Source organism: Ranitomeya variabilis, chromosome 5 (assembly GCF_051348905.1).
Source record: "Ranitomeya variabilis isolate aRanVar5 chromosome 5, aRanVar5.hap1, whole genome shotgun sequence".
Taxonomy (NCBI): domain Eukaryota; kingdom Metazoa; phylum Chordata; class Amphibia; order Anura; family Dendrobatidae; genus Ranitomeya; species Ranitomeya variabilis.
This window is the reverse complement of record NC_135236.1, coordinates 557,422,230-557,442,864: the sequence shown is the minus strand read 5'-3', so window position 1 is coordinate 557,442,864 and position 20,635 is coordinate 557,422,230. Positions and strand designations below refer to the sequence as shown.

Sequence of the window (20,635 nt, the reverse complement as noted above, 5' to 3'; positions counted from 1 at the left end):
AAATACTTATTTTCCACCGTAATATGCAAATAAAATGATAAAAAAACAGACAATGTGATTTTCTGGATTTTTTTTTCTCAGTTTGTCTCCCATAGTTGAGGTCTACATATGATGTAAATTACAGACGCCTCTCATCTTTTTAAGTGGTGGAACTTGCACTATTGCTGACTGACTAAATACTTTTTTGCCCCACTGTATAATGGCCACACATAGTGCTCCACAGTGTATAATGGCCACACATAATGCTCCATAGTGTATAATGGCCACACAGTGCTCCATACTGTATAATGGCCACACAGTGCTCCATACTGTATAATGACCACACATGATGCTCCATACTGTATAACGGCCACACATGATGCTCCATACTGTATAATGGCCATTGGCCACACATGATGCTCCATACTGTATAACGGCCACACATGATGCTCCATATTGTATAACGGCCACACATGATGCTCAATACTGTATAATGGCCACACACAGTTCTCCATACTGTATAATGATCCCACATGATGCTCAATACTGTATAATGACCCCCCCTGTATGCATGGCTTATATCCCCCCTCCTGTATGCATGGCTCATATTCCCCCTCCTGTATGCATGGCTCATATTCCCCCCCGTATGCATGGCTCATATTCCCCCCCTGTGTGCATGGCTCATATTTCATCCCCCCTGTATGCATGGCTCATATTTCATCCCCCTGTATGCATGGCTCATATCCCCCCCCCTGTATGCATGGCTCATATTCCCCCCGTATGCATGGCTCATATTTCATCCCCCCCTGTATGCAGGAGAAGAAGAAGGGCGTGGAGCTGTGGGCGTGAACGAACTGAGAAGCGCGAAAATTAATGGCCGCCTAGTCTAAATATTTGTGTACCTTGAGGACGTGTCCGTCAGCAGCTGAGATCCGCCTACTGATCCTCAATGGCGGGTGGAAATAAAGAAAACGAAACCGCCCACGAAGGAGAGAGCGGGAGAAAGACCAGGAGGAAGCGAGCCACGTGGAGGACGCCATGGCCAACTGCCCAGGACCAGTGAGTAGGGTTGAAGCAGAGGACTCCCCCAGTTACCCGGAAGGGCACCACAGCCAAGACTCCACCGCTGACGCTGATTCCCTGCAGATCGGGATGGAAGAGCTGATAGACCAACTCCTGCAGTTACGGGTGAAGACTAAAGCCCCGTACCAGGCGGCGCCGGCAGAAAATCCTCAGACACCGTTTCCTGTACTGCTACCAGTGCCATCGCAGACGCCACCGCCGGCAGAGCTGGCTGATAGGGGACATCGCTATGGCCGGTAAGCACGCCGACCCTGCCCCGGTGACGGAGGACTTACTGATAGGCCCAGTTGCGGCGCTGCCTCCCCTCCCCGCGGGACCCATCGACTCCAGCGCCTTGAACCCTGGGACCAGGCCACGGGTATGGAGCGGTTCTTACAGGCCCCGATTTTGCCAACCACCTTGCCGGGTGAAGTCTACGCAGAGTGGACTGTATATCGCTGGGTGAACCCCGGGCCAGACTTCATGGGGTTCCCCGGGGCGGGACCGCACAAAGGGGAGATGGTGGAAGTCCTCAGCTGGGGAGACTACCAGGCCCAGCTTGCTCAACAGTGGGAGGAGAAAGAGGAGAAGTACCAGGCCCAACGTGAGGCCCATGACCAACGTGACTTAGCGGTGAAAGCCAAGGCCTGTAAGGACCGCACCACTCACCAGGCCCCGCGCAGACAGGGCACGGTTGTAGCCTTTAAGCTCCGGGGAGGATGGGGCTTCATTAAAGAGCCAGGGCTGTACGCTGAGGTCTTCGTGAACCGGAGGGATGTGGAATCCCACCTGTGGGAAGGCCACCCAGACTGAGACCTTTACCCGGGAGACGTAGTCACCTACACCAGGCACTTTTGGGAAAAGGGTTGGTTTGCCTTGAATGTGCATAAAAAGAAGGACACTATAGCACATCCCACGAAGAGCTTGGCTAAATTGTCTCCGGTAGCAGCGACGCCCCCTTGTGTTCAGGCTACAGCCGTTACCAAAACCACGACTGTTACTCCAACATGTACCATCGTCCAGACTACGACATGCACTGTCGCCACTAATGCCACAGTTGTGGCCAGAGAACTGACTCCACTGATAGCCGGCGTTCCAGCTGTCCCAGGACAGAAAACGGTGGGCACCCAGACTCCCAAATGGGATGAGAGACCTCCTTATGTAGTACCAGGCGGTAGCCAATACCCAAAGGGACTACCCACGCCGGTACTACCCCCAGAGTGGTTTCAATAAACCTCAGAGAACCGAAAAATGTACATAGTTTTGTTTAAAACTGTTTGTTTTCTTGTTTTCTGCTGCTAAAACCCGTCTAGGGTTATTCTTCTTAAAGGAATTCCTTAGTTTACCCGGGATCCCTATTGTTTCAAATCAAGTTTTCTACTTTTTCTAAAAGACTGCCGAACCATGGACGGTGAATGGTTCACAAACTGTCGCTGTAAATAGTTTGCACCTTCTTAAAGGTGCTCTCTACTGGTTTTTTCAAAGAAGAGCTTTTTGAAGAGCCTGTTCCTGATTACAGCGTGAAAGATCTTGCTTTAGGCTGTGTGCACACGTAGCATATTTTTCGCGTTTTTTTCGCGGTTTTTCGCTATAAAAACGCTATAAAACCGTGAAAAAAACGCTACCAGTAAGCATTCTATGTAATAGATTGCATTCCGCATTTTTTGTGCACATGCTGCATTTTTTTCCTGAGCGGAATCGCATTCCAGAAAAAAACGCAGCATGTTCATTAAAAATGCGGAATTGCGGGGATTCCGCACACCTAGGAGTGCATTGATCTGCTTACTTCCCGCACGGGGCTGTGTACACCATGCGGGAAGTAAGCAGATCATGTGCGGTTGGAGGAGACTCTCCTCCACGGACTGGGCACCATATAATTGGTAAAAAAATAAAAGAATTAAAATAAAAAATAGCGATATACTCACCTTCGATGTCCCCCGCAGTCTTCCGGCCTCTCCGCTGCACGCTGCCGCTTCGGTTCCTATAGCTGCTGGGCGGTGAAGGACCTGCGATGACGTCACGGTCTTGTGATTGGTCGCGAGACCGCATGTGAACGGTCACGCGACCAATCACAAGACCGTGACGTCATTGTAGCGCCCCCACCTCCGCAGGGCCGAGGGGTACCCGGTACCGGGCCTGTGGGTCTCTGTTCTGAGGTTATCACGGTGGCTAGGCCCCGGTCCGTGACCCTGCCGTGGGGCGCACAGTAGATGCCAGATACGATGTGTGGAGGGATGGTGGTAGTGGTCGTGCCATAGTGGTGCGGTGCAGTAAATAACGAGGACACCAGGTTGCAGTCTCTTTACCTCTTTACTGAAGATCTCAGGGTCCTCAGTCCAGAATACGGTTCACCAGGCTGCGCAAGTCCGGCCGGTCTAATGGCACCTCCAGAGTTCTCTTCACAGGTGGAAATCTGTGCCTTCCTGCTTGCGCTATGTGTTGTGGTCCTTCCCTGCTGTGCTTACGGAAAGTCCCCACAACTGTTGTGTCTGTTTCTTAAGTTCCCTCACAACTCGATTAGATGATGTTCTGCTAATCCTCCGTCCCTCCCTGATGTTCTGGTTGGGACGGCACCAGTTTGACGGGTAGGCTCGGAGCTCTTCCGGGACCCTAGAGTCGCCCCTCTCCACAAGTTGCCCCCCAAGACTGCATAGGTGATTTAAGTTAGACAGCCCGCCTTAGACTGACTGTCCTGCCGCTGTTTAGAGTATTGCTTGAAGCTAGATATTATGATACTCTCTCGGCGTTCCGGCCACCGGTTGTGCGCCTCAGTAGGATGTTGCCTCGGTCTTACAGCACGACTCCTACTGGTGTTCTCCTATTGCTTTGATTTCGTTTCTCACTCAGCACAATCTATCTCGCTTCTAATCCTTCCTTGGGCACCGCCGCTATGCTGAGCAGGCACGGTCCCGTTACGTTCACTCAAGTTGCCAAGCCTCTGTCAGGATCCCACCCCTGACAGAGACCCTACTGTATCTTCCCCCACAACACCCTCTGCCACAAGGTGTTGCCTGGTTCCAACCCAGTCAGCTTCTGATCTAACTTCCTGCCTGACCCCCAGTTTACCCACTATGGTGGGGAGTGGCCTAGTGAATAGAACCCTTAGCTCCCCCTGGAGGCCCGACTGTGAAATGTATTGGTGTCTGTGATACCTGGTCAGATGAACTCCTTCAGTGCCATTAGACGTGCCATAGCTCCCCTTAGCGGCGGAGCCACAGTACTGCAACGACCAGGACTCTGGGGCGCTGCACTCCCCCCTGGTTAAACACAGTACTCCGGGACTGGGAAGAAAACAACAATACAAGTTAGCAAAAAGACATACAGTTTTGTTGAGTGCAATAACAATAAGTAAGCTTGAACAGAGCTTCCCTTTATGGGAGGTGAGGACGCTTGAACGTTACAAACATGGTTAACATGATAAATTACAGGCTACAAATAACTCCTGTTACCCAACCGGGTATTCTACTTAGTGCAAACGTTTGCATAATAAGTTAACGTTGTCCTTAAGGATGTACACTCTGAATCCGCTAAAGACCTTCTTATAATCACATTATAAGGCAATTTAACTTTTACATTCTCCTTCTTTAGATCTGCAGGACCGCCTGTCCTATCGGCACCAGACCTACTGCCTCTCCTTTCTTACAGGACCGCTCCTTTCAGCCCGAGCCTTCTGTCTTTTCAACTACTATACACAGTATAGAACATAACATTACTTTCAGTTTAAGAGCACTGAGTCATCTCTACATGACTCCTATGAGGACTCAGGGTTTACCTTCTATCCTCATTATCTATCAACATTATTAAACATTTTCTATAGAACATCAACCTTCTCATTATTTTTCTCACTAACATGCACGCTGGACACTTCGTCTACCCCTATGGGCCCACTGCGTCCTTCTTCTAGCTTTCACTTTCTTTCAGGGAACATCATCAGCAGTTCTTTACAATTAACTAGTTGGATACATATAACTTTCTCTCACAAACATTATCATCACTTCTTCTTTATCAAAGCATTATTGCTATTTCTCAGTCTTAAAGCAATACGATTCTCTCAAGTGCAACATATGAACACCCCTTTAAGAGGGGACCAAGTCTCTATGAGGTAGCATATCTTCTCAAGCTACCAGTCCTTACTCAGCAAAGGTTCCAGTGTGGTATCTTCACAAAGAGTCCTTTTTGAAGTAAAACCCGTAGGGAGCACCTTTAAGAAGGTGCAAACTATATACAAGAAGTTTGTATCATGCATTGTTCATGATCCAGCAGTTCTTTGTAAACTTGGGTAAACAAGGAGCAAAAGGAAAATAAAAACAAAAATAAAAGCAATAGGGATCCTGGGTAAACTAAGGGATCCCTTTAAGAATAACCCAGGTCGGGTATTAGTAGCAACAAGCAGGGAAACAAACAGTTAACTATGTACAGTTTCAGGTTTCCGAGGTTTAGTTGAACGGCTTCCAGGGCTGCACCTGGCACTTAACCCTTCCTGGCCTGGGAAAAGTGAGGTCCAGGCCTACACCCAGTGCTGGACACACGCCGTTAATCCGTCTTTCATGTACGGTTAAATCATGCGCAGCGATGGAGGTCTGCGCAGCTTGAGTAGGGGCATTTGCTGCAGCAGAGGTAGCGGCTGCTGTAAGATCAGTCACCGGAACGGAGTCAGCAGCTGTGGCACTAGCAGTCACTGGAGTGGTGTCGGTCGTCGGGGTAGGGTCGTCTTTCATACCTGCTTCAGATGCGCTCCCTCCGATGCCGGTCTGCTCCGTCTCCGCTGGGGTCTGGAACGCTGGTTGCGGGGCCTTGTGCTGCGGCATTGTCATCTCTGCATGCAGCATACCGCTTTCCGGCAGGGCCTTGCTTTCCAGCTTCGGACCAAGCGAGGCTGCCGACAGGCGTCTGGTGAGGCTCCCGATGATGGTCTTCTTCCACCCGGCCTCAGTGCTCAGCTGCGTCTGCAGGAGTTGGTGGGTCAGCTCGTCCGCTCCGATCTGCAGGAGGTCAGCGTCAGCTGCGGAGGTCTGGCTGCGGTGCCTCTCCGGGTAGCTGGGGGAGTCCTCGGCTCCGACCCCACGCTCCTGCTCCAGGCGGCTGGCCATGGCGTCCTCCATGTCGTTGACTTCTTCTTCCTGGTCCTTTTCCCGCTCTCTCCTTCGTGGGCGGTTTCGCTTTCGTTGTCTCCGCCCCCCATTGAGGATCAGTAGGCGGATCTCGGCTGCTGACGGACACGTCCTCAAGGGGCTGAAATATTTAGACTGGGCGGCCATTGTCTTTCGCGCTCTCCAGCTTGTCTACGCCCACTCCACGCCCTTCTTCTCCTGCGCTCTCCTTAGCGCTGTAATGGCGGCGGTTTTGGCGGGAACTTCTGGCGGCAAGTGGCAACACACAGTCCTTATAATAAAGTACAGTCCAAGCACGATAACTCACAGTTCCAAGGCACACATGACCTGATTCTTCAGGCTTAAGTAGATCCTGTTCGTGACGCCAAGTTTGTAGCGCCCCCACCGCCGCAGGGCCAAGGGGTACCCGGTACCGGGCCTGTGGGTCTCTGTTCTGGGGTTATCACGGTGGCTAGGCCCCGGTCCGTGACCCTGCCGTGGGGCGCACAGTAGATGCCAGATACGATGTGTGGAGGGATGGTGGTAGTGGTCGTGCCGTAGTGGTGCGGTGCAGTAAATAACGAGGACACCAGGTTGCAGTCTCTTTACCTCTTTACTGAAGATCTCAGGGTCCTCAGTCCAGAATACGGTTCACCAGGCTGCGCAAGTCCGGCCGGTCTAATGGCACCTCCAGAGTTCTCTTCACAGGTGGGAATCTGTGCCTTCCTGCTTGCGCTATGTGTTGTGGTCCTTCCCTGCTGTGCTTACGGAAAGTCCCCACAACTGTTGTGTCTGTTTCTTAAGTTCCCTCACAACTCGATTAGATGATGTTCTGCTAATCCTCCGTCCCTCCCTGATGTTCTGGTTGGGACGGCACCCGTTTGACGGGTAGGCTCGGAGCTCTTCCGGGACCCTAGAGTCGCCCCTCTCCACAAGTTGCCCCCCAAGACTGCATAGGTGATTTAAGTTAGACAGCCCGCCTTAGACTGACTGTCCTGCCGCTGTTTAGAGTATTGCTTGAAGCTAGATATTATGATACTCTCTCGGCGTTCCGGCCACCGGTTGTGCGCCTCAGTAGGATGTTGCCTCGGTCTTACAGCACGACTCCTACTGGTGTTCTCCTATTGCTTTGATTTCGTTTCTCACTCAGCACAATCTATCTCGCTTCTAATCCTTCCTTGGGCACCGCCGCTATGCTGAGCAGGCACGGTCCCGTTACGTTCACTCAAGTTGCCAAGCCTCTGTCAGGATCCCACCCCTGACAGAGACCCTACTGTATCTTCCCCCACAACACCCTCTGCCACAAGGTGTTGCCTGGTTCCAACCCAGTCAGCTTCTGATCTAACTTCCTGCCTGACCCCCAGTTTACCCACTATGGTGGGGAGTGGCCTAGTGAATAGAACCCTTAGCTCCCCTGGAGGCCCGACTGTGAAATGTATTGGTGTCTGTGATACCTGGTCAGATGAACTCCTTCAGTGCCATCAGACGTGCCATAGCTCCCCTTAGCGGCGGAGCCACAGTACTGCAACGACCAGGACTCTGGGGCGCTGCATCATCACAGGCCCTTCACCGCACAACAGCTATAGGAACGGACGCCGCTGAGGTCTGCAGGTGAGTATAACCATTTTTTTTATTTTTTTTATTATTTTTAAACATTCTATCTTTTACTATAGATGCGGCATAGGCAGCATCTATAGTAAAAAGTTGGTCACACTTGTCAAACACTATGTTTGACAAGTGTGACCAACCTGTCAGTCAGTTTTCCAAGCGATGCTACAGATCGCTTGGAAAACTCTAGCATTCTGCAAGCTAATTATGCTTGCAAAACGCTAGTTTTCTGCGGGTATATGCATGCCTAATTCTGCATGCGATATACCCGCGGCAGGAGGCGCAGAATTGCCGCGGAAATTTCCGCGGCAATTCTGCAACGTGTGAACATACCCTTAAAGTTAATAACTGACTTGTTGATTGTTTGCACTACCTCAGAAGAGACTTGAGATTTCCTCTTAAAGGGAATGTTTACTTGTTGCACTTAGATAAAACATGATAATGTTGCCTTGAATAGATAGATAGTGATAATGTTTTACATAGTGATAGTATGAAGCTAAAAGGTTAGATAGTGATAATGCTGAGAATAATACGCTAAGCTCTTGAGAAGAGAAATGCAGTAGGCCCGTAGATAGTCCTGCATACGTGAAAGTGAAAGATGTTTTATAATACACCCGCAGAGGGTCCTTGCACTTAGTATTTGATAGATAGAATACCTGTATGGATACTTGGTTCCATAGATAGATAATAATTGTTTTCAATTTGCTTTTGCACAATGTAAATATGTTTTTGTTTGCAACGTTCAAGTGTTCTCACCTCCCATAAAGGGAAGCATTGTTATATTTACTTGTTTACAGCATTCCAAAAATTTGTATGTCTTTTGCTAACATGTATTGTTGTTCTTCTTTTCCCAGTCCGGGAGTACTGGTTTTAACGGGGGGGGGGGGGGGGGAGTGCAGCGCCCCAGAGTCCTGGTCGTTGCAGTAATGTCGCTCTTCCACCAGGGGGAGTGATGTTACGTCTGATGGTACTAAAGGAGTTCACCTGACCAGGTATCACGGTCACACACTACACTTCACACTCCAGTCCACCAGGGGGAGCAAAGGTTCTATCTACTAGGCCACTCCTCACACACGGGTAAAACTGGTGGGTTGGATAGGAAGTTAGTCAGAAGCTGCCTGGGTTAGACCCAGAGAGGACCTGTCAGGTAGACAGGGGGAGAAGGAGGAACATCTGAGCTGCAGACAGAGGGTCCCTGTCAGGGGTGGGATCCTGACAGAGACCAAGCACGAGATAGAACGTTACGGAGCTGCGCCTGCACCCCATTGCGGCAGCATCCTAAGAAAGGACACAAAGCGAAGTATATTGTGGAGAGTGAGAAACGAAGTCACAGCACAAGGAGATAATACTGGGAGGAGTTCTGCCCCAAGATCGGCAGCCTACTTCTGAGGCGCGTAGCCAGTGGCCGGAACACCGAGGGAGTAATAGGCTCTACGCATTACTTCAGAGACTGGCAGGACAGTTGATTCCAAGTTGGCTGCCCGACCTTAATACCTATGAAGACACAGAGGCAAATTGTGGGAGAGGGGCGTCTCTATGGTCCCTATAAAATAGCTCCATGCCTACCCCGTCATACGGGTTGTCCTATCCATATCATCTGGGGGACAGAGAGAGACAGAACATCAGAAACATCCACGAAAGTTGTGAGGACTATCCCGTGGTGCTCAGCAGGGAGGTACTACAACACACAGGCGCTAGTAGGAAGGCTACTGATTTCCACCTGGATAAGGGAACTCTGGATGTGCCTTCGGACAGACCGAACTCTGCTTGCCCTGTGAACGGTACTCTGGAGTCTGAAGTCTTCAGTAAAAGGTAAAGAGACTGCAAACTTTGTGTCCTCGTTATTCATTGCGCCTTACGACATCTATCATCACCACCTATACAACTGGGAAGCCCTGGGGACATACCTCACCTGTGGGAAGGTACTGTATATCATTTAGCTGCCATTCCATCACCCCAGCGGACCCCTATCAGCGTCGGTCACCCTGACCGAATACCACAGGTGGCATCACGAATACCGTACAAACAACTACTCCTTTAAGTGGATGCCCCTCAGAAGGGCCACGGAACGGGTCGGGCCACCGTGACATCCCCAGAACCGAGAGAGATAGACCCGGTACCTAGTACCCCATTGCCCTTACACGTGGGGGCGCTCCTTATGCATGGCTCATATCCCCCCCCCTGTATGCATGGCTCATATTCACCCCCCCTCCTGTATGCATGGCTCATATTCACCCCCCTTCCTGTATGCATGGCTCATATTCCCCCCAGGTATGCATGGCTCATATTCCCCCCAGGTATGCATGGCTCATATTCCCCCCCCCCGTATGCATGGCTCATATTCCCCCCTGAATGCATGGCTCATATTTCATCCCCCACTGTATGCATGGCTCATATTCCCCCCTCCTGCATGCATGGCTCATATTTCCCCCCCCTGTATGCATAGCTCATATTTCCCCCACCCTGTATGCATGGCTCATATTCACCCCCCCTCCTGTATGCATGGCTCATATTCCCCCCAGGTATGCATGGCTCATATTCTCCCCCCGTATGCATGGCTCATATCCCCCCTTCCTGTATGCATGGCTCATATTCCCCCCTTGAATGCATGGCTCATATTTCATCCCCCACTGTATGCATGGCTCATATTCCCCCCCCCCTCCTGCATGCATGGCTCACATTCCCCCCCTGTATGCATGGCTCATATTTCCCCCCCTGTATGCATGGCTCATATTTCCCCCCCCCCTGTATGCATGGCTCATATTCACCCCCCCTCCTGTATGCATGGCTCATATTCCCCCCTGTATGTATGGCTCATATTCCCACCCCCCGTATGCATGGCTCATATTCCCCCCCCCGTATGCATGGCTCATGTTCCCCCCCCAGTATGCATGGCTCATATTCCCCCCCCCTGTATGCATGGCTCATATTCCCCCCCCTGTATGCATGGCTCATATTCACCCCCCTCCTGTATGCATGGCTCATATTCCCCCCCTCCTGTATGCATGGCTCATATTCCCCCCCTGTATGCATGGCTCATATTCCCCCCCTATGCATGGCTCATCTCTCCCCCCTGCTCCCCCGCTCCCATCTTGAATGTCGCGGCTTACCGTCCTCCTTCATCCCCCCTCCCCCGTCCCTCATACTCACCTGTCCCACACCGCGCGGCCGCGCCAACATCCCTCTGGCTCTGTCCCGAGTCCCGACTCCTGGCGCAGCACCTTCTTCCTGCGTGAGCGGTCAGGTGATACCGCTCATTAAGGTCATGAATATGCGCATATATTTATTTATAGTGTAGGCGGCAGCTGATCAATACTTTCATCAGCAGCCACCTGCTCTCGCTGTTATCAGCTGAATACATCTCTCAACATTGTCCCGATAGCGCTGATCACAGCGCCAGCAGGGGAGAATGATGAGAACTATCTTCAGCAGCTGGCCCTGGGGAACAGAGCGAACAGTACACCTGCTTCCCAGGTGCCGGTATGTGTGCTACTGATGCGGTACACGCATGCCACAAGTATTACACACACGTACACCGATATCTCCGGCACTGGTTTTTCCGGCATCGTAAAAATCAGAACGTGTGAAAGCACCCTAATGCTGTATATCTGCCCACAACCAGACCTGATAGAGGGAAAAAAGGAGCTTTTATTATTCTCACCTATGGGGCAGGGCAGTTCGAGGGGTGTCAATTTTCTTGGTTCGACGTCTTCCACTGTCTTACAATCGCGGTCCTCCTGCTTGCTTTGTGTGGATGACATGTCCCTACATCATCCACAGTCTCCCCGGCATTGCGCTCCTGCTGTGCCCACGTCCAGATACTCAGATAACATGTCATCCGAGCACGTTCGCTCATACCTAGTAGGGACACGTCATCCACACAAAGGAATGAGGGCGGCGATCATAAGATGGGAGGCGCCGGACTAAGACCAGCGACACCCCTCAGACCGGACCGCCCCGCAGGTGACTATAATAAAAGCTCTTTTACCTCTCTTTAAAGGGAACCTGTCACCCCGTTATTTCAGTATGAGCTAAAAATACCGTTAAATAGGGCCTGAGCTGTGCGTTACAATAGTGTATTTTGTGTACCCTGATTCCCCACCTATGCTGCCCGGGGCTTCAGGAAAATGGCCGCGGGATTCCGCGCGTGAGCAGATGGAGATCGCAGCGGCCATTTTCCTGAAGCCGAGTTCGCATCTCGGCTTCAGAAAAATGGCCGCCGCAATCTCCATCTGCGCACGCGCGGCATCCCTCGGCCATTTTCCTGAAGCCCCGGGCAGCAGAGCGCTCCATCTGCGCACGCGCGGCCTCAGGAAGATGGCCGCCCCCACCGATAACCAGGGGAATAGCGCAGATCGCGCTCTTTTTCTTCACCTGTGCAGTGGATTCGGCAGTTGGGCATGCGCAAACCACTACGCCACCAACGGAAAGATAAGCAAAATCTGGGGGAAGAAACAGCGATGTCACCACGCCCATTTGACCAGACCAGCCTAATTGACAGGCGAAAACGGCGACTTTGGTAAGGTATTTCGGCAGCATAGGTAGGGAATCAGGGTACACAAAATACACTATTGTAACGCACAGCTCAGGCCCTATTTACCGGTATTTTTAGCTCATACTGAAAAAACGGGGTGACAGGTTCCCTTTAAAGGGAACCAGTCACCCCCAAAATGGAAGGTGAGCTAAGCCCACTGGCATCAGGGGCTTATCTACTGTAATGCTGTAGATAAGCCCCCGATGTATCCTGAAAGATGAGAAAAAGAGGTTAGATTATACTCACCCAGGGGCGGTCCCGGTCCAGTCCGATGGGTGTCGCGGTCCGATCCGGTGCCTCCTATCTTCAGCAGATGACGTCCTCTTCTTGTCTTCACGCTGAGGCTCCGGCGTACTTTGTCCGCCCTGTTGAGGGCAGAGCAAAGTACTGCAATGCGCAGGCATCGGGCCTCTCTGACCTTTCCCGGCACCTGCGCACTGCAGTACTTTGCTCTGCCCTCAACAGGGCAAAGTACGCCGGAGCCGCAGTGTGAATACAAGAAGAGGATGTCATCGTAAGAAGATGGGAGGCCCCGGACCGCGACGCCCAACGTATCGGGACCGCCCCTGGGTGAGTATAATCTAACCTCTTTTTCTCATCTTTCAGGTTACATCAGGGGCTTATCTACAGCATTCCAGAATGCTGTAGATAAGCCCCTGATGCCGATGGGCTTAGCTCACCTTCCATTTTGTGGGTGACAGGTTCCCTTTAAGATAAGCTTGGGGACAGATATACAGCATTATTGAATGCTGTATATCGGCCCTGAAAGGTGATAGCCATAACTCGTATCAGCCAAACATGGTGATAGGTTCCCTTTAACTAAAACAAGATGTATGCGTTTGATATCATACTGATCCAAAGAATCATATTTCCAGAACATTTTTACCATATAAAAATGCCATAAAAACAAATCCCAAATGTTGCAGTTTTTTCACTTTTTCATCCAATTTTTTTTCCAGGATTTTAGTGCATTGTATGCAAAAATTAATGGGGTCATTCAAAACTACGACTCGGCCTCTGCGTCTATCGATGGAAAAATATAAAAAAGTTATGTCTCTTAGAAGATGGGAAGAAAAAATGCAAACGGAAGAATGGAAATAAGGGTGAAAAAGTTGTCATGTATGGATTAGCAATAGTGATGAGCGAATATACTCGTTACTCACGCATGCTCGGGGATCCTCAGAGTATTTTTTAGTGCTCGGAGATTTAGTTTTTCTTGCCGCAGCTGAATGACTTACATCTGTTAGCCAGCATAAGTACATGTGGGGGTTGCCTGGTTGCTAGGGAATCCCCACATGTACTTATGCTGGCTAAGAGATGTAAATCATTCAGCTGCAAGAAAACCTAAATCTCCGAGCACTAAAAAGTACTCGGAGGACCCCCGAGCATGCTCGAGAAATCTCAAGTAACAAGTATATTCGCTCATCACTAATTAGCAGTGATTCTGTAGCCTGCACCCACTCTATAAATACCGTGTTTTCTACCATTTCTCCATTTGTGTTGTTGCTTTCTTTTCATGTACAAGAACAATCTACCATTGTTTCCTACCACAACCGGCCGCCCTAACACTACACAAGGCCGTGCTGGTACTGCCGGTGACTACGGTCACACATGCTCTGCTGCCGCCCTAGTATCGGACACACCACGTGCTGGTGCTGCCGGTGACTACGGTCACACATGCTGTGCTGCCGCCCTAGTATCGGGCACACCACGTGCTGGTACTGCCGGTGACTACGGTCACACATGCTCTGCTGCCGCCCTAGTATCGGACACACCACGTGCTGGTACTGCCGGTGACTACGGTCACACATGCTCTGCTGCCGCTCTAGTATCTGACACACCACGTGCTGGTACTGCCGGTGACTACGGTCACACATGCTCTGCTGCCGCCCTAGTATCTGACACACCACGTGCTGGTACTGCCGGTGACTACGGTCACACATGCTCTGCTGCCGCTCTAGTATCGGACACACCACGTGCTGGTACTGCCGGTGACTACGGTCACACATGCTCTGCTGCCGCCCTAGTATCGGGCACACCACGTGCTGGTACTGCCGGTGACTACGGTCACACATGCTCTGCTGCCGCCCTAGTATCGGACACACCACGTGCTGGTACTGCCGGTGACTACGGTCACACATGCTCTGCTGCCGCCCTAGTATCGGACACACCACGTGCTGGTACTGCCGGTGACTACGGTCACACATGCTCTGCTGCCGCCCTAGTATCTGACACACCACGTGCTGGTACTGCCGGTGACTACGGTCACACATGCTGTGCTGCGGCCACCGGCAGTCCCCGCACACCAGCACGGCCATGTGTAGTGTGTCTGCTACCAGGCCCACCGCTCTGGCGTCACACAAGCCTGCCTGCGTTAGGAGGAGTCACACGGGCCTTGCTGCTACCAGCGCTACCATTGGCTGACGGCGGAGAGGCGGGCTGCAGAACAGGGAAGTGACCGGACACAGCTGACTATTACCCGGAGAGCTCGGTGCGCGGCTGCCCCACAGGGACAGATAGCTGACCAGTAAAGTAACGGGCGGTGTCAGGTACGCTGATATCCGGTACTCTGGTATCCCGGGCTTTCTGCCTCAGGTTTAGGGTTCTTTGTGACAGACAGAAAGTGGCGGGAATACTGAGAAGGACCAGTCTCCTGTTTTAGTTCTAAAAGTAGGTTCTGCATGAGCTGTGTGAGGTTCGGGCTGGTCCATCAATACACTGTGCTCATAACTTATTATGGGACTTCCACTGCTCAGTGATGTTCTGCAGCATCTGGGAGAATGTACAGGTAATGAAGAGTGCAGCTCCTGCAGAACCTCTTTACTGTACACCATAAGAAAGAGGCTGAAGTTGGTTTCTTATTCGGCAATCTTTTCTGTCCTTTAGGCTGTGTGCACATGTAGATGGAACCTCTGTGGATTTTTTCCGCACCTGTTTTGAGAAATCCACAGGTTAAAAGCACTGCGTTTTACCTGCGGATTTACTGCAGATTTACAGCGGAATTACCGCGGTCTTTGTGCGGATCACACCTGCGGATTCCTATTATGGAGCAGGTGTAAACCGCTGCGGAATCCGCACAAAGAATTGACATGCTGCGGAATAAACAAGGCTACGTTTCCGCGCATTTTTTTCCACAGCATGTGCACTGCGGATTTTGTTTTCCATAGGTTTACATGGTACTGTAAATGCATGGAAAACTGCTGCGAATCCGCAGCGTGTGCACTTAGCCTCATAGGTTTAACAACAAATAATAAGCATCACAATAATAACATTCAATGCAGCGAGTGCCCTGATGTGAATACACTTAACAGCAGCTGCAAAAATAAAAAAAAAAGGCACAAAAATGGGCATCAAAGTGGGCACCGAAGGGCGTTAAAGGGTTAAATGACTTTGTGCCACTGATCTCACAGTAAGGGCTCATTTCCACTGGCGAGGAAAACGGACGAGTGCAATCCGATAAAAAATCGGATTGCACTCGGACCAATGTTATTCAATAGGTGTCTTTTCATTTGCGATTTTTTTTCTCAGCCGAAATCGGACTGAGAAAAAAATCGCAGCATGCTGCGATTTGCTGCGAGTCTCGGACGAGACTCGCCAATGCAAGTCAATGGGTGCGAGAAAAAAATCGCACAGCACTCGCACCATGCGAGTTCTGTCCGATTTTTACGCACCGGTGTCCTTTGAAAAGCCGTCAATTCAGCGCGGTGTACAGTAAAATCACACTGACAGGTTAGAATAGAGTAGATATATACACATAGAATAGGTATATATACATATATATATGTCAGTGAGACACCTATATATGTATATTTATATTTAATGCAGCGCTAGATAGCATAAAAGCCGCTAATTCAATTACCGGCTTTTCATTTCTCCTTCACAAACCCGACAGGATATGAGACATGGTTTACATACAGTAAACCATCTCATATCCCCTTTTTTTTTGCATGTTCCACACTACTAGTGTTAGTAGTGTGTATGTGCAAAATTTGGCCGCTGTAGCTGCTAAAATAAAGGGTTAAATGGCAGAAAAAATTGTCGTGGGCTCCCGCGCAATTTTCTCCGCCAGAGTAGTAAAGCCAGTGACTGACGGCAGATATTAATAGCCAGGAGAGGGTCCATGGTTATTGGCCCCCCCTGGCTACAAACATCTGCCCCCAGCCACCCCAGAAAAGGCACATCTGGAAAATGCGCCTATTCTGGCACTTGGCCACTCTCTTCCCACTCCCTGTAGCGGTGGGATATGGGGTAATGAAGGGTTAATGCCACCTTGCTATTGTAAGGTGACATTAAGCCAGATTAATAATGGAGAGGCGTCAATTATGTCACCTATCCATTATTAATCCAATTGTATGAAAGGGTTAAAAAACACACACACATGATTAAAAAGTATTTTAATGAAATAAACACACAGGTTGTTTTAATATTTTATTGCTCTCTCAATCCATGTGAAGACCCTCGCTTGGAAAAATAATAAACCAACAATATACATACCTTCTCTGATGACCCGTCACGTCCCACGAGGTAAATCCATCTGAAGGGGTTAAAATATTTTACAAGCAGGAGCTCTGCTATAATGCAGCTGTGTGCTCGTGCTTGTAAGCCCCGGGGAATGAAGGTAATGTAGGTCATTGACCTACATTTCCTTCAGTCGCGGTGATGCGCCCCCTGGTGGATGTCCTCATTTGACCTCGAGCGTGGGAAAAAGTTCCCAGGCTGCAGTTCATGAGGACATCCAGTAGAGGGCGCATCACCGCGACTGAAGGTAACTATAGGTCATTGACCTACATTACCTTCATTCCCCGGGGCTTACAAGCACGAGCACAGCTGCATTATAGCAGAGCTCCTGCTTGTAAAATAATTAACCCCTTCAGATGGATTACTTCGTGGGACGTGACAGTTCATCTGAGGATATGTATCTTGTGCGTTTATTATTTTGCCAAGCGAGGGTTTGCAAATGGATTGAGAGAGCAATAAAATATTAAAACAACATGTGTGTAAAGTGAAAGCAGAGCACAGCGGTGACGTCACCGCTGTGCTCTGCTTTCACTTTACGGCCGGCAGTCAGTCAGTGCGGGAAGCAGACGGCAAGGGACCTGACGGACACCGGAATGTGAGTATGTACTGTTTTTTTTTTTTTTTTTACATTTACGATGGTAACCAGGGTAAACATTGGGTTACTAAGCGCGGCCCTGCGCATAGTAACCCGATGTTTACCCTGGTTACAAGCGAACGCATCGTTGGATCGGTGTCACACACACCGATCCAACGATGACAGCCGGAGATCCAGCGACGAAAGAAAGTTCCAAATGATCTGCTACGACATACGATTCTCAGCGGGGTCCCTGATCGCTGCTGCGTGTCAGACACAGCGATATCGTATGGATATCGCTGGAACGTCACGGATCGTGCCGTCGTAGCGACAAAAGTGCCACTGTGAGACGGTACCCTTAGTGTGAGGTCAGTGGCCCAAAGTCGTTTAACCCCTTGAAAACACCAGATACTTATTCAAATGACCAAAATTGACTGCCAGTTTTGATGCCCATAACCCATTTGGGCCAGGCTGCAGAGACCTGGATTTGATGTGGGGCTCCCTGCTCTATATTTCTGCACTGTGATATCAGTAGCCCAAAGTCATTTAACCCCTTAAAAACACTAGTTATTCAAATGTCCAAAATCGACTGTCTGCCCACTTTGATGCCAGTTTTGATGCCTAGAACCCATTTGGGCCAGGCTGAAGAGATGTGGTTTTAATGTGGGGCTCCCTGTTCTATATGTCTGCACTGTGATATCAGTGGCCCAAAGTCATTTAACTCCTTAAAAACATCAGTTACTTATTCAAATCTGTGAAAATGGACTGTTTGCCCACTTTGATGCCAATTCTGATGCCCAGAACCCATTTGGGCCAGGGACCTGGGTTTCATGCGGGACATCACTATCTATGTATGCTTAGCGTGAGATCAGTGGCCCAAAGTCATTTAAAGGGAATCTGTCGCCTAATTTTTTGCAGCCACCGCCATCAGCCAAAAACAAGTTAGATTATACTCACCGGGGGGGGGGGGGGGGGTTCCGGTGCGGTCCGGTCCAATGGGCATCGCGGTCCGGCGCCTTCTATCTTAATGCACTGACGTCCTCTTCCTTGCTTCCTGTTGCGGCTCCTGCGCAGGCGTATTTTAGCTGCCCTGTTGAGGGCAGCGCAATGTACTGCAGTGCGCAGGCACTGGGCTTCTCAGACCTTTCCTGGTGCCTGCACATTGCAGTACTTTGCTCTGCTCTCAACAGGGCAGATAAAATACGCCTGCGCAGCAGCTGCGACAGGAAGCAAGGAAGAGGACGTCATTGCATGAAGATGGGAGGCGCCGGACTGCACTGGACCGCCCCCCCCCCCCCTCCAGTGAGTATAATCTAATTTGTTTTTCTCTGACACCCATGACGGCACCACGGAGAGAGGGGATCCGCCCACCAAGGACAGGAAACCTACAGATAAAAAAGGCGGTACATCCCTCCCGCATCAGTTTTTTTTCCTGTCCTTGATGGGAGACCTACAGAAGTCTTACCTACAGAGGCGAACATCGTCATGGGAATCCGGGGCCAATCAGTCCAATTCAGGCAGCGGCGGTCCCCCTGCCTCAGCTGGTGTGGTGACCCGTGGCATCACAGCTGGGGCTAGTGGGCCTCTAGGGTGCACGAGGAGAGGTGGCAAGGAGATCGCAGCCACCTCTCCAGGGTAAGAAGCAGCGGCATCCAAGGGGGGGTCCCTCTGTGGATGGGGGGTTAGCACACTACTTCCCCCAAGCGTCAGTCTTTCGGCTGAAGCCCGGGGGTTCCGGGATCCAGCGTACACGCGCGATGATGCGTGGCGCCATCTTGTGGGGTCTGCGCACGCACGGGGTCAGAAACCCGATTTCGCGCTGTGCAGGACGGGAGTACAGCACTGCACATGCGCCGTATGGGATGCGCGGTCTCGCGCGGTGCGGGCGGCGTTTGCTGCACATGCGCGAGTATAAGTAGTGCGGGGGGGAATCACCGCTACTAAAGGGAAGCATACCTTAGTTCATTGCTTCTCATGGAGCTTGACCAGCGTTCCCCTGACATGAGCGACCTGGAACAGGTATCACCCCAATCCAGATCATCACCGCAGCAGCAGCAGAAGCAACAGCTGCAGAAAGGACACCAGGATGTTGCCGGTAAAAGGACGCTCAGGGTCTCTACATAGCAAGGAGTCTAGTACAGCCTTCGGCACAAGGGATAAACTGATGACAGACGCAGAGCATCCCCAACCGGTATTTATGGGTCCAAAAGGTGGTAAGTGATCTCTGTGAAAGCCAGTGATAGTAAGGATATATATATATATTTGTCTCTTCTTACTATAGGGGAAGAAAAGCTCAGGCAAGACTAAGCATAAAGTATGTGCCATCTGTAGAGAGGATCTTCCTTCTACTTGGGAGAAGAGGCTTTGTAGCGCATGCATACAATAGACAGTGTCCGAATGGCTTCCCGGGTTTGCAGCAGACCTCAATACCCTGATAAAAAATCAGGTGGAAGATATTTTTAAATCCCTAAAGGGGGTGAAAAAATGAAGAAAGACTAGGCACAGATCCCCAACTCCTGAGTCCAGTGATATGGATAGCGAAGAGGTGGATTCGGATACATCTAATTCTTCCTCTTCATCATTTTCCTCTGGGTGCTGTAGCTGTTTTCCCCTAGAAGAGACGGACAGCCTTGTTAAAGCAGTTAGAAGCACTATGGGGCTATCGGATCCTCACCCCAAAAGATCGGTACAGGACATTGTTTGGGGGTCTCGAGCAAAAAAAGAGGACGTCGCAAAGCAATCTTTCTCAAGAAGTCCCCTGGGTAACCCCGGTCTCAAAAGTAGTAACTACACTACAGACGCGAGCCCCAGTGGATGGGGGGGCACATCTGAACGACCTATTAGCTCAAGGGTCTTGGCCACCGAGCCTGGAGAAGGTATCTTCCAACATGAAGGAACTCCTGGCAGTCAAGTTTGCATTCTTAGAGTTCCTAGATCCCCTTCACTCCCACCATGTCAGAGTTATGTCAGACAACAGAGTAGTGGTAGCATACCTGAATCACCAGGGGGGTACCCGCTCTCAGTCTGATGGAAGTAACCAAATCAATCTTACACATAGCCTAAGCGAATTTTCAGTCCCTGTCAGGCCTTCATATAAAGGGGGTAGACAATTACAGAGCGGATTTTTTGAGTCGCTCACGTCTAAAACAAGGGGAATGGGAATTGAACCAAGCAGTGTTTATCCACATCTCACAAAGGTGGGGGGTACCGAACATAGACCTCTTCGCGAACAACCTAAACAAAAAGGTAGACACCTTTTTGCTCCATAAC

The 20,635-nt window shown here is 50.4% G+C and overlaps 1 protein-coding gene across 6 annotated transcripts in view; it reads left to right on the top strand.

Moving 5' to 3' along the window:
• Positions 1-14,660: 14,660 nt before the first annotated feature.
• Positions 14,661-20,635, top strand: part of RAD50 (RAD50 double strand break repair protein) — a 277,285-nt gene continuing 271,310 nt past the window's right edge. For 2 of the 6 annotated variants that reach the window (XM_077265950.1, XM_077265955.1), the window contains exon 1: positions 14,696-14,822. The gene's annotated coding sequence lies outside the window, so the exon portion shown is untranslated. The other 4 variants (XM_077265952.1, XM_077265951.1, XM_077265953.1 and 1 more) reach the window with 4 other exon arrangements.